This window comes from Aedes albopictus, chromosome 1 (assembly GCF_035046485.1).
Source record: "Aedes albopictus strain Foshan chromosome 1, AalbF5, whole genome shotgun sequence".
NCBI lineage: Eukaryota > Metazoa > Arthropoda > Insecta > Diptera > Culicidae > Aedes > Aedes albopictus.
This window is the reverse complement of record NC_085136.1, coordinates 48,448,115-48,461,902: the sequence shown is the minus strand read 5'-3', so window position 1 is coordinate 48,461,902 and position 13,788 is coordinate 48,448,115. Positions and strand designations below refer to the sequence as shown.

The window sequence follows — 13,788 nt, the reverse complement described above, 5'->3', positions numbered from 1 at the left end:
GAATAAGTCAAGCGAGGGTTTTCGCAGCCATGTGCCTTATGATCGTCACCTCCACATCGTCGACAAAGCTTGCTCCTGTCTGGGCCTTTGCAGTCCCATAATTTGTGTCCTGGCTCACAGACCTAGCCTTCGGTGGCTCGCGTTGGCATACCGAACAGCCCACCTTAAATTTCCCTGCTTTAACGGACTTGTTAGAGTCCGCCACAGGTAGCTGAACTGAGGCCACCCGTGTCGCTGCTGGGTCATTCCGTAGCCGAATGGTGGCCACCTGCACCTCGTAATGTTACCGCAGTGCCACGAGGAGCGCTTCCGCAACAATGTTATCGTCTAGGTTTTCCACCTTCAAAGCAACTTCCGCTGTAAGAGTGCTCACCTCGATACCCTCGCCAAGGACCTCTTGCGCCAGAAACTTGTAAGTGGCTCCCTTGCGCTCTTTGTCGCGTTTGAGTTCGAGGATCATTTCGGCTGTACGAATACGTCTAAAATACAGCTTACGTCGGCTCCAAGATCCACGAGCTTGGCGTCACTCCTCATGGCCTTCAACATTTCTGAGCACTTGAACTCTTCCGTCTTAATGACGAGCGCGTCACCCTTTTCGCGCTTGGCAAATGCCCTTCTATATCTCTTTGACCTGGTGTCGATACGCTCATGTTCCTCTGACTTTTTCATCTTCTTTTTCCTCTACGATGGAGTAAAGCTAGGATCTTAGGAGTAAAGCTGCTCCGTGGCCACCTTCATGAGAGGTTGCAAGAGCTCCAATATGGCAGGTGGTATGGCATCCACTGCCTCATATCCCCTCTCTTCTCCTTGCCCTAACCATCGACGAGCAAGGAGGCTGCTGAACAAATCCACTAAATTAGGCTAGCTTACCTGCATAAAACGCATTGTTATCACTACTTGCTGTTGGCTGTTAAATTTCCTTTGCATTGAGTAATACTCCTTTGCAATATTCACCAGAATTTTAGAAATTCTTGCCAGAAAGTAAAACACCGTACACTTTTTTCTTTGGCGTACCCGTCGCTCAGTTGATTGAAATCACGTTTAACTTCACTCACAAATTCACTATCACTGCCAAAATTTAATGAATTGTTGGGAACAATTTCCTTTTTCGTTTTACTAAGCGTTTGTCACCAGAAACTCGTGAAATTTTCATTTCGTGGCCACAACTCGATGCAATTTTGAGCGCGATAAGAACTGAAACTCGCTTGGACTGAAAAACGTACCGTAACACTGAGTGTTGTTGTTCAGCGATACTTAAAATTGATCCAAATGTTGTCTATTTTTGAAATGAAAAATACTGTTTTTATTCGCTATTTGAATTTTTACTCTTATAGATCACACCGAACACCATGCCAAAGTGTAACAGAACAGCTTATTTACTGTTGATTATCATTTTTGTATTAGATAGTATCACCCGGTATTACAGTAGAACGGTTCGAAAGAAACTCAGCAGAAGAGAGGAAGCAATTGTCAAAAATCATAAACAAAACGAAGCATAGTGCGATAAATGTATTCAATAGTGGGCAAATCAATACATATTTAAGAATGTTTTTAAGAGCTAGTTGTGTCATTGACATTATCAAGTCACTGCAATGTTTACAAAAATTCCAACATGTAAAATCAATGCTATTTTATTAATAAGATTCAGTTTGGTAGACACTTTTCTTTCGTTTCTTTGGCCAAAGTACACAACACTGTGCGCCACTTGGTTTGTTTGGTTAGAGTGGGTGGTTGGGAGGTTGATTCAAGTAGGAGACAGCATTATTGTTGTGATCTCCAGGGAACTCTCCCTCTCCTGACTAGCTAGTTCTAGAGGAAATGGGGCTTCCTACTTCGTGCGCAGCTGTCTCCTACTGTCTACGCTTTCTTTAAAGGAGACCTAACCAACCCAGTTCTTGTGAATGAGTTAACCTGTCCACTACCACTACATACTACCGATACGTACATACACACATATATACATACATACATTTATTTGTTCAGCATCATTAAGACAAAACATAATCAACAATAGTACGCCACAATACTCGGTTTGTGGCTGCCGCTCTCCATCCTCGGTCGCGCCCAATGCTCGCCAGGTCACGCTCCACATGGTCCGCCCAACGTGCTCTCTGCGCTCCACGCCTTCTTGTGCCAACCGGATCAATAGCAAATACCAGCTTTGCAGGGTTGTTGTCCGGCATTCTTGCAACATGCCCTACCCACCGTATCCTTCAGGCTTTGGCCACCTTCTGGATGCTGTGTTCGCCGTAAAGTGCAGCGAGCTCGTGATTCATCCTTCTCCGCCACACACCGTTCTCCCGGACATCGCCGAAGATCGTTCTTAGCACACGTCGCTCGAAAACTCCGAGTGCTTCGACTTATTCGAGTTATTCGACTTACATGTGCTGATTTGTACATAAACTTAACAAAAAGCATAACAAGGTCTTGTACAATTATTTTGAACATAAATTACTGCCAATTGTATAGAAATCTTATTGAACTTTTGAAAAGTGTGATAAATTATCATTGGTAATACCGATACGGAAAGTTGAACATTGGCTACTTTTTCAATTGAAAAAGCATTTGTACAGCACAATTTTAGCTCAGCTGCCATTACTTTTATAAAGCAACAATTCAACGTGCATGCTTGTTTGTGGCTTGCGATTGTTAGTTGGGAAGTCTTCCGCATGCGTTCTCCGTCGTAATGTAGCAGGTGTGCTTGTGTTGTTTCTATAATAACTGCATGTATAATTTTAAGCATTAATGATCGGTTTTTAGAGACGAATGCCCCTTCAGGGTAAAATGATCGGTTTGATATAATTTATGTTTTTCACTTATAAATCTTTGTATTATAATTTTAGTTCAATAAGAAATCAAGGTATTTATGTATTCAATCTACTTTTGTACATTTGTTTTTTGTTTTGGTTTTTGTTGTATATCGTTTTGTCATCGATGACATTTCCGTCAGATGTCACTGACGATCGCGATCCCTGCATGTAAAATGCAAGGCCGGGTTGCCAACGGGCCAATAGATGCATTATGTTAAGTTAACTATCAGTAGTTACGTCCAGAGATTAACATTTTTATTTTCAATGAGTGAAATTTAACGCGAATTTTGAAAAAATCCCAATTGAGGGGTCAAAATAAAATTCATTTTGGTGAATGTTTTTTTTATTTATTCATTTGTTTTCCTGTCACTGACTATTTTCACTGAGAAACAAAACTAGACCATAACTCACGATTGAACTTCCAATCATCACAAAACTTGGGTAGAGTTATTCATTGGAATACTAACCATCTTTTTCATTTATTCATTAAGTCGAATTGTGCGTCTGTTAACAGAAATTGGACATTTTATGACGCACAAGAAAATATTCATGACAGAGAATTGAATGAAAAAAGAGAGGGATTCAGTTGGCAATGAATGTGACCAGACACGAATGAAAAAAAATAGAATAACGATCTTCACTTTGAATTTTCGAATTTTTTACACTCTGGTTACGTCATTTAACGGATGCACTCCCTCAGATTATATACTATACACTTTTTCTACTCTTGGATTGATTTCTCGGCTTTGGGTAGTCTTCCTTGGAATTTGATCTTGTTTTTGTCCTCCTTGGTTATTTAGAATCAATTGACTTCCCTTTCCGCTAAATGAAGCAAACTGATACTCATTCCAGGTAAGTGATCGATGTTGCAGTGTTCGAATCGTTGCTATTTATAAGTTACGACCCAGTGCTCAGCGACTTTCCTGTCATAATTCCGTCGGAGCAGCTTAGATGCTACAGAGCCTCCTCTCCTTATTCGCCCTTACCTGTGGGAGCTGAGGACCTATCAGTGGTCCGGTACGGGTTGTTTTTACAGGCCCACCCTTCCCAGCTTTCTTGGACGTCTGGCATTGGTCCGACGTATCGGCATTGCTGCCTACTTTCGGGGTTAACAACCTCCTCGCCTGCCAAGCCCTGTCTGGTAGCTCCTTATGTGATGCCCGCTTCTGCGAATGCTTGTGGTAAGCAATTGCATCCGGTGTATTTCAATTCCGCTTCCATCTAGGAGACTTTGACACCTTCAACTTCACTGGCTCTGCTGATCCCGCAGATGTGTCCATCACTGTTCTCCGTCTATGACCTCTCCCGATAAACTACACAGATCAAAAAAGAGTGTAAAATTCTGTGACATATGATGCACATGATTGGAGCGTGGGATATCACAGAGGTTTACTTGACATATCATGTAAAAGTCATAAAATATCATGTAAACTTCTATTATATGTCATGTAATTCAGCATGACTCTGAGTATTTACATTTATATGTCATGTCACAAATTTACATGATATATCATGTAAACCATAATAACACTAAGTTTACATGACTAAAATGAAATTTACATGACGTGTAAATATCATTATTTTTATCTGTGTAGTCAGGAAGGAATTGGAGTTCCCTACGCTAGCACTTCGTGTGCAGCTGCCTCCTACTGTCTACGCTCTCCTTAAAGAAGACCTAGCTAAAGCCACTTCTTGCACAGAGGTTAACCTCTCGACTACCGCTATTATTTGTTTTCTAATTAATTAGTTGTTATCGTATTTGAATGCCACAAGTTGCACGGGAAAAGAGGTCTGCCTCGAGAGCTCTGCATCAACGTGGTAAACGACAACATACGGTGAGGGGTGCCCCGGTTCTCCTCAGGCTCCGTCAACGATTAAGCATCTTTTGTACGCTCCATGCCAACCACGATCACTCATTTTTCGTCACGGGTAACTTGGCATTGGGGTTGCCCTGTTTGGTGTTACGCCTACCACCGGAACAGAGCATCCGTAGTGCTATTCCAAGCCGGACACTACAATGCTCTGGAAGGTGTAATGCGAGAAGCCAGGATCAACAGGCGAAGTAAGATTCTCATGAAATCCGGCCAATGTGCATGCTTTAGGTCGCCAGAACATCAACCTCAGATCCTTACTGACGGCTGACAATAATGTGAGTCGTTAAATACGAAGACGCATCATCAGTGGAAGTCGTTACCGACTCCAGAAGAAACAGTGGTCAAAACAGATTCAGTCCTCCGCACCAAATGTACCATGTTTAGGACGCTAATGGTTTTTTTTTATTACCGTACGGGTTTGGGCCGAAGATACTCGGATTTTCATGAAACTTTTTCCACATGCAGGGCTCATGGATAAATGAACAAAATAATTGAGAAAAATTCAGGGTCGCCCATTTTCCCGAGAAACTCAGGTGTAATTTTTTTGTTTTCCTCTGACACTACTTACCCTGACTGAAAAATCATAACTCAAGAACGAAGCGTCGTAGAAACAAAGTTGCAAAGTTTTTTTTTTAGAAAATAAAAGTAAATTTTCTCAGAAATGAAAAAAAAAATGATCTGGAAAAAAATTTTCACAATTGAGAAAATTCGTATAGAAAAGAACTATGCCCAAACTCGCGGAAAATTTTCAAAAAAATATTTTTAAGAAGGTTATTTCATAAGCATAAGCATCGCTGAATGTTTTGGAATGCACTTTTTTCGTTTTTGAGTTTTGGCCAATTTTGTTGAAAAATGTTCAAATGTGCCATATTAGCATTTTCTTTAAAAATCATAACTCCAGAACGAAACATCGTAGAAACAAAGTTTTTTTTAATGAAAATGAATGCAAACTTTCTCAGGAATCCAAAAAAATATGAACTGGAAAAAGTTTTCCACCGTTGGGAAAATTCATAAAGAAAAGCCGGGAAAACTATGCCCGAACTCGCGGAAAATTTTCAAAAAAAATATTTTTGAGAAGTTAATTTTATAAGCTTTTATCGCTGAAATTTTTGAAATGCACTTTTTTCATTCCTGAGTTATGACCAATTTTGTGAAAAATGGCCATGTAATATATGCGTACATGGTCATTTTTCACAAAATTGGCCGTAACTCCAGTTTGGGTCTCCAGTCAGCTTACTGGTTAAAGTTATGGATCGTCAATCCGGCGACGGCGGGTTCGATTCCCGTTCCGGCCGGGAAAATTTTCTTGCCTCCCTGGGCATCGTGTATCATTGTCCTTGTCTCACAATATACAAAATCATGCAATGGCAGGCAAAGAAAGCCCTTCAACTAATAACTGTGGAAATGCTCAAAGAACACTAAGTTGAAGCGAGGCGGGCCAAGTACCAGTGGGAACGTAGAGCCATGTAGAAGAAGAAGAAGGTATATTTGGACATTTTTCAACAAAATTGGCCATAACTCAAAAACAAAAAAAATGCATTCAAAAAATTTCAGTGATTAGAGATTATAAAAAAACCTTCTCAAAAATATTTTTTTGAAAATTTTCCTCGAGTTAGGGCATAGTTTTTCCGGCTTTTGTTGATGCTTTGTTCTTGAGTTATGATTTTTCAAAGTAAGTAGTGTCAGAAGAGAACAAAAAGTTTCCACCAGAGTTTTCCGGTAAAATAGGCGACCATGATTTTTTTTATTTTTTTTATTCAAGTATACATGAGCCCTACCTGTGGAAAAAGTTTCATCAAAATCTAAGACTTTTCTGCCCAGTTTGTATGACAATAAAAAAAATCCCCTATTGATCCGATTGGTACAAAGAATTATAAAAATGTAGTGTAATGGATGCAATCTTCCAACACGGACAGTGTGCTTCTAAGCTTGATTATTTGTTCTGTTTAATGATCCCATGCATACCTAAATAACATCTGGTAAATCGATTTTAACCACGAATTCAGTCTTCCAACTCCAACGTGCATCAAGGAGCACAGCATCCAGCATCAGTACCACCAGTCAAGCAGTACCTTGCTCGAGCCCAAAATCGCTAACGCCAAGTATAGTCATCCACTGAACGTTCATGGCAGATCACGTACCCTTCCCTCACCCTTCACAGCCCCTCCCTCACACCGTCCCAAGCGGACGTGCATGAATTCGCGCATTCTCTAGCCTACCACCCCTCCTGGTACATACATATCTTAAACTGCGCGCGCCGCAGCGCATGATGGGGTGGCTTTTACACACAAACAACAGCCCCATCGTCGACCGACCAACCAGAAGCCAAGTGACACATTGGAACACGTACGGCACGCGGACGGCCGACGGCGGTGGCGTCACACGGAAGATGGGGACAGGGCAGGGAAGGGCGGTGCGATCTTCGACAGTCGGGGAGCCCAATTTTAGCGTATGGTCGAGCCTTCGCGGTCAGTGTTCAATTTGCAATCGAACCGACTAGACGCGCGATGATAAACGACGCGGCCTACTACGTGTGGTGATACAGAGACCCCAAGCAAGCTGAAAAAGAGAAGAGACCCCAAGTGTGCGCGGTGCGTGCGGTGAAACGAACAACGGTCGAACGGTGCTGGTGACGGATAACGATATGATATGATAGGTAGTGCGCACTTTCGTCACAGCCGGATGAAAAGGAGATGAGATGCTTTTGATGAGGTCCAATTAGAGAAAGGCAAAGCGAAGAAAAGAGAGTTTTACGAGTGCGTGTGCGTGCTTTGATAAGGGCAAAACGATCACAGTGAATTAACAGCCCGCGGCGGGGGAATTGCTTGATCCGGATGATAATACAATTAATGCTCAGCGTCGTTGCGAGCAAAGTGATAATTTATGGACTGTTTTGCATGAACAAGTGCTGAAACAAGCTCTCAGGTCAATATTTCCGAAGGAAAAAGATAAAAACCCTGTCCAATTAAGAAGCGGGCTGTGCGAGTGCAGTGAACAATTATCTACAATTGGTTGGTGCGACGAGGATGAAGGTGTCAACACGTTGATATTAGAATTACACATCAGGTCAGAAGGATCTTGGAAGCGACGACATCAATCAATTGAACGTGAACGAGATTTCTACTTATTTCCCTATAAGGTAAACTGCGTTGTTATCTGGGGGATGCAAATTGGTGTAGTTATGTTGAGACCAGAAAAGCGCGTTTCAGGCAGTTCAATGATACAAATTCAAATCAATGATTTTTGGATCGTTTCTACGCTTTTTGGAGAAAATAAAAGCTAAAATGAGTAATACAAGGAAAACTTTATTTAAAATCACTCAAACATTTGGGACAAAATATTTGAGTGCCAATTCCAGTGCCAATAATTCCAGTGCCAATATTCTGTACAAACTCAAAAGCTCAAAAATTGTCTGAAAGTACAAAGACTTTAAAAACTTATCAGGAAAATAGAGCGGACCTGGTGTGATGGTTAGAACACTTGACTATTACGCCGAGGTCCTGGGATCGGATCCCACTCCCGACAAAATGTGAGTTCTTCCTTTGGAAGGGAAGTAAAGCGTGAGTCCCGAGATGAACTAGCCTAGGGTTAAAAATCTCGTTAATACAGATAAAAAAAATATCAGGAATCAGGACAGATGTATGTATGTATGGCTTTTGGAAAATCTACAATTGACAAATTATCAAAAGAATCCAATTGGGTTTTTAAAATTGAAAAAAAAAATCAATGTCATACGAAAGAGCACCTTTCTCTGATCCACTATGATTTTTTTTCCAGATTTTTAGAAGTTTATTTTGATACCTAAAAACAATATCAAAGATATTTATTGAAATTATCTTTTGATGGCTGCGCAATTGCTTGACAGCTCCGCCCTGTGCAAAATCCGACGAGGCACGGTGTCAAAATTTCGATTATTATCGAACATTCATGTACCTCGGATTTTTCTTCGAAAATGATTAGTATTTGGGCTATATATTCATAATCGGAAAACTAGAAAATATTTCACCGGCGAAAATTTTTCCATGCATTTTGTATGGGACGTTTTTTGGGCCAAAAAAGTCATTATTAATTTTTAGTATGGAAAATAGCTAAAAACTGATCTAACTCAAATTTTCCCCGATAGAATATTTTCAAATTTTGCATTTATAAATTATAGCCGAAATTCTATGAAGAAAAATCAGAGGTACATAAAAGTTCGATAATAATCAAAATTTTGACACCGTGCGAGAAGGATTCATCAAATCGCTTCCATACAAACTTCAAAAGTTTGTTTAACACTTAAACTACCGAGGGGGTAAAAACTCCCGCGAACTACCAAGGGTCCAGAAAAAGTCGGAAGTCCAACTTTGACAAGGCATTTCTCGGCCGTTTTTCAACCGATTTCAAAACTTTTTTTTGCGATGGAACCGGACAGGTTTCAAGATCATCGTCCATTTAAAAAAATATAAAATAGATGCGTCTACCCAAAGTTATTAAAGCAAAGCAAAAGGCACTTCCTAGTTTTTTTGAGAGCGCATTTTTTGCGCACATTGATCAATAAATCAAAATTTAAAGCGGTGACATATGTTTTTTTCGACTCTAAATCATGCGTACAGCTGGAGTGAACATGTTTATGTAAAATTAGTGATTTTTCAGTACACTGATATTTTACCTTACTCAAAAAACTGCTAAAATACCCTATTTTTTACATAAAATAAGCAATAAATAAAAATTCAAAGCGATGACATATAGTTTTTTTGGTCTTAAACTGTTCGTAGGATTGTACTCGACATTTTTGATGAACAATGAAAATGTTCTAATTACACTCTTATTTTGTTTTACCCGGAAAACTACGAAAATTCCATACTTTTTACACAAAGTAGTCAACAAAACTAAATTTAAAACGATAGCATGTAGTTTTTTAGCCTTGAAATGTTCGTAGCAGTTTGGGGGACATACTTGAAGAATAATAGTGATGTTTTCATTACACTCAAATTTTGATTCACTCAAAAATCAACGAAAGTACCACATTTTTCACGCAAAGTGCTTAACAAAAATAATGGCTTACAATGCAAAGTAGTTTTTTACCTTTAAATTATTCGTGAAAGCGTACTGGACGTTCTTGATGAGTAGTAGTGACGTTTTCATCACACACCTAATTTATTTTACTCGAAAAGCTACAAAAATACCATAATTTTTATACAAAACAGTCAATAAAAAAAAATTTAAATCCATAACATGTAGTTGTATGGCCTTAAATTTTCCGTTACAATGTTCTGGACCTGTTTTCGATAAAATGTTGATGTTTACATTACACTAATATTTTGTTTTATAAAGAAATGTACGAAAATACCAAAAAAAGCAAATAAACCAAAATTTAAAGCAATGATATGTAGTTTTTCAACTTTGAATATATCGTAGTAGTTTAGTGGATTCATTTGAACAACCTTAGTGATGTTTTTTACACTCATATTTTATATCACTCAAAACACTAGGAAAATACCACATTTTGCACACAAAGTAGTCATCAAATAAAAATTGGAGTCAATGCATTATAGTTTTTTATGCCATGAAATTATTTGAAAAAAAGTACTAGACTTGTTTGATAAACAATAGTGATCTTTCAATTACACTCGTTGTTTTCTAAATTTGTTTATAAAAAATCAAAAAAATCTCAAATAAAGAGAACTTACTATGCTCAGCATATAGTCACATGTTGATGTACCTTAAAAAAAAATATTTTTACACTGATAATTATTTTTGATAGCTAAAAGCATTGAGATTTTCACTCAGGTGACTCAATTTGTTATTTATAATTTTATAAAATTCTTCATGTTTTGATACAATAAATTAGCCTAACATGTTTCATACGGCTTTTCCCATCATGGTGATACTCTTTGCGTTGCAATCTGTAATAATTTTTGGGATTTAATATGTTTGTCAGAGCACTATCAAAGTTTCCCCAAAATGAAAATGTAATTCTCGTTCATATGAAAAAATAATATTGATCACCCAAAACAATTAAAACTGTCCAAACGTTACATTGCAATTATAACTGAGATCCCAGTACTTGTTTTAATATTATTAAATCAGGAAAATACATGGAATAATATTAGGGAAATTTGCTGAAAAACTATCAAACTCTTCTATATACATTTGTTTTTCAGAAATTTCCCAAAAGGTGCATTTATATTTTATGATATCTTTCAAAGATTCTTTCAAAATATTTTGTCGTGTGTTCTTTTCGAAAATCTGTCAAAAATATTCCAGAGATTCCTTTAGGGATATTTTCAAAAACATCAAGGATTCAAGCGGAATTTATTTAGGGGTTCTATTTCTCGAGGTATTCTTTTAGAAAACTTTTGAAATGTTTCCGTGTATTACTCCTTTGGGGTTTCATCGGAAATTCATCTAACGATTGCTTGATAAATTTCTCCAAGGACTCATTTAGAACATTTTCATATTTTTTCAGGAATCTCTTATTTTTTCCCTGGAGCATTTTCGAAGTTTTTTTTCTGGCTTTCTCCAGTTCTCTTAAGTTTCCATCCTAGTTCCCATGCAAAGTGTTTTTTCTTTTATTTGCTCCCATTAATAGTTCCTTCCGTGGTTTTTCCGATATTTTTAGAGATTTCCGATAACTACTTCTGGAATTTCTGCCAAAGAGTTTTCCGATATTTCTCCTGAATTTCTTCGCTGATTTTCATCCGGAGTTTCTCCCGGGATTTCTCTTAGAAATTTTCAGAGTTCTTTCATGAATTTTCTAAATATATCATACCAGAGCTTTTTTCCGAGATTTCCCTGTTCTTCTCAAGATTTCTTCTGAAGTTTCTCTCGCGTTCCTCATTGCATAATTTCTCGCAAAAATCACGTGGATTCATTCCGACATGTCTCCGGTTATTTACAACAATGAATTTTGTAGGTTATCTCAGGCAGGAGGTTTTCCGAGAAACACTTCTAAAAAAGTACAGTACTGGACGTATTGACCGATTTTCATACAAAATGCTTAAGTTTGGAGCTCTGTATTTCAGCTTCTAGAGCACACACTCCGAGAGTAATCTCAGGTGAAACTTAAAAAAAAACTCTCGCAAGAACCTTTATAAAATATCCCGGATGTAACTTCTGTAGAAATCCGGGGAGAAACTCCAGAAAAAAACATTGAAATTTCCTAAAACTTCGAGAGAAATCCCAGAAGCAATTCCTTCAGAAAACTCGTGAAAAACACCTTTAAAATCCGGGAGGAGCCTCAGTTGAAATCCCAGTAATAGTTTCTGTAGAAACCTTAGAAATCCCGGAAAAATCTCATGGAGAAGTACCAAGAGGAATACCGGAAGAAATCGCGGAAAACCTTCAAGAGAAATTCCGAGAGAAACTCTAAGAGAAATTCTACGACAACATCTGATGTATATTCCCGAAGAAAAGAGAATAAATTCCACGAAAATTTGTTTGGGCAAAACGCAGGAGGAAAAATCCAACGAGAGACTCTGAGAGCAAATATGGGAAAACCTTTGGAAGAAAATCTGTAGGACTCTCATAAAAAACTTCAGGAGACAATATTTGGATTTCAGAAATCCTGCAATATTCTCCAGGATTTTTTTCCGGAAACAACTGTTTGAATCTAGGGTAAAAACGTCGATAGGAATACGAAAGAATCTCCGAGAGGAATTTGAAAAGGAATCCCAAGAAACGGGAATGAAAGAAGGCTGAAAATCTCTCTAATAAAGACACTTAACCTTAACTTTGGAAACCAGTTAAATTCGTAACTTTTTTTCATTTTCACGGGATTTCCGTTTATATTTGGTGATTGCTACTGCATGTTCAGGAGACGCAAATGAACCCAAATAAAAACAAATAAAAAAATCCCTGGTGAATTTTCGGTTTGCCTTGTATTTTTTCAGGTAGTAGATAACCTGAAACTGGTACAAAAAAGTCAGTAATAGAAATCTGCATGTGTTTGTTTTGAATTTTGTTTTATTGTTTTTTTTTGTGTGAAAAATATGGCACATTCGTGATTTTTTAGTAAAACGAAACGTGGATGTGATGTGAACATCAAAATTTTATCAAACACATGTCTTGTACATTCCCAAGGAAAATTTTAAAACTTACAACTACTTGCCATTGTTTTAAATTTTGTTTTATTGACTATTTTGTAAAAAAATTATGGTATTTTAAAAACTTGTTTGGTAAAATGAATTAGGAGTGTCATGATGGCGGTATTATTGTTAAACGTTCATCATTTCACGAAAAAAAATCAAGCCTAAAAACCAGAATGCATTGTCTTTAATTTTTGTTTGTTGACTACTTTGTGTGAAAAATGTGGTATTTTCCTAGTATTCCGAGTGAAATAAAATATGAGTGTAATAAAAAATTCACTAGGATTGTTCAAATAAATCCACTAAACTACTACGATAAATTCAAAGTTGAATAACTACATATCATTACTTTAAATTTTGGCTTATTCGCTTTTTTGTGGCATTTTCGTACATTTTTTTATAAAACAAAATTTTAGTGTAATGTAAACATCAACATTTTATCAAAAACAGGTCCAGAACATTGTAACGGAAAATTTAAGGCCATACAACTACATGTTATGGCTTTTAATTTTGTTTTATTGACTTTTTGTATGAAAATTATGGTATTTTTGTAGCTTTTCGAGTAAAATAAATTAAGTGTGTCAAGAAAACATCACTATTACTCATCAAGAATATCCAGTACGCTTTCACGAATAATTTAATGGTAAAAAACTACTTTGCATTGCAAGCCATTATTTTTGTTTAGCACTTTGCGTGAAAAATGCTGTACTTTCGTTGATTTTTGAGTGAATCAAAATTTGAGTGTAATGAAAACATCACTATTATTCTTCAAGTATGTCCCCCAAACTGCTACGAACATTTCAAGGCTAAAAAAACTACATGTTATCGTTTCAAATTTAGTTTTGTTGACTACTTTGTGTAAAAAGTATGGAATTTTCGTAGTTTTCCGGGTAAAACAAAATAAGAGTGTAATTAGAACATTTTCATTGTTCATCAAAAATGTCGAGTACAATCCTACGAACAATTTCAGACCAAAAAAACTATATGTCATCGCTTTGAATTTTTATTTATTGCTTATTTTATGTGAAAAATAGG

General features: G+C 37.4%; 1 protein-coding gene across 3 annotated transcripts in view; it reads left to right on the top strand.

Annotated features, from left to right (window-relative positions):
- LOC134284920 (uncharacterized) overlaps window positions 1-13,788 on the top strand; it is a 269,878-nt gene that overhangs the window by 84,881 nt on the left and 171,209 nt on the right. The window contains exon 1 of one of the 3 annotated variants that reach the window (XM_062844484.1): window positions 7,148-7,823. The exons of the other annotated variants lie outside the window; for them this stretch is intronic. The gene's annotated coding sequence lies outside the window, so the exon portion shown is untranslated. Of the gene's footprint in view, window positions 1-7,147; window positions 7,824-13,788 lie in introns of those variants that run through there. 3 annotated transcript variants of the gene reach the window in all.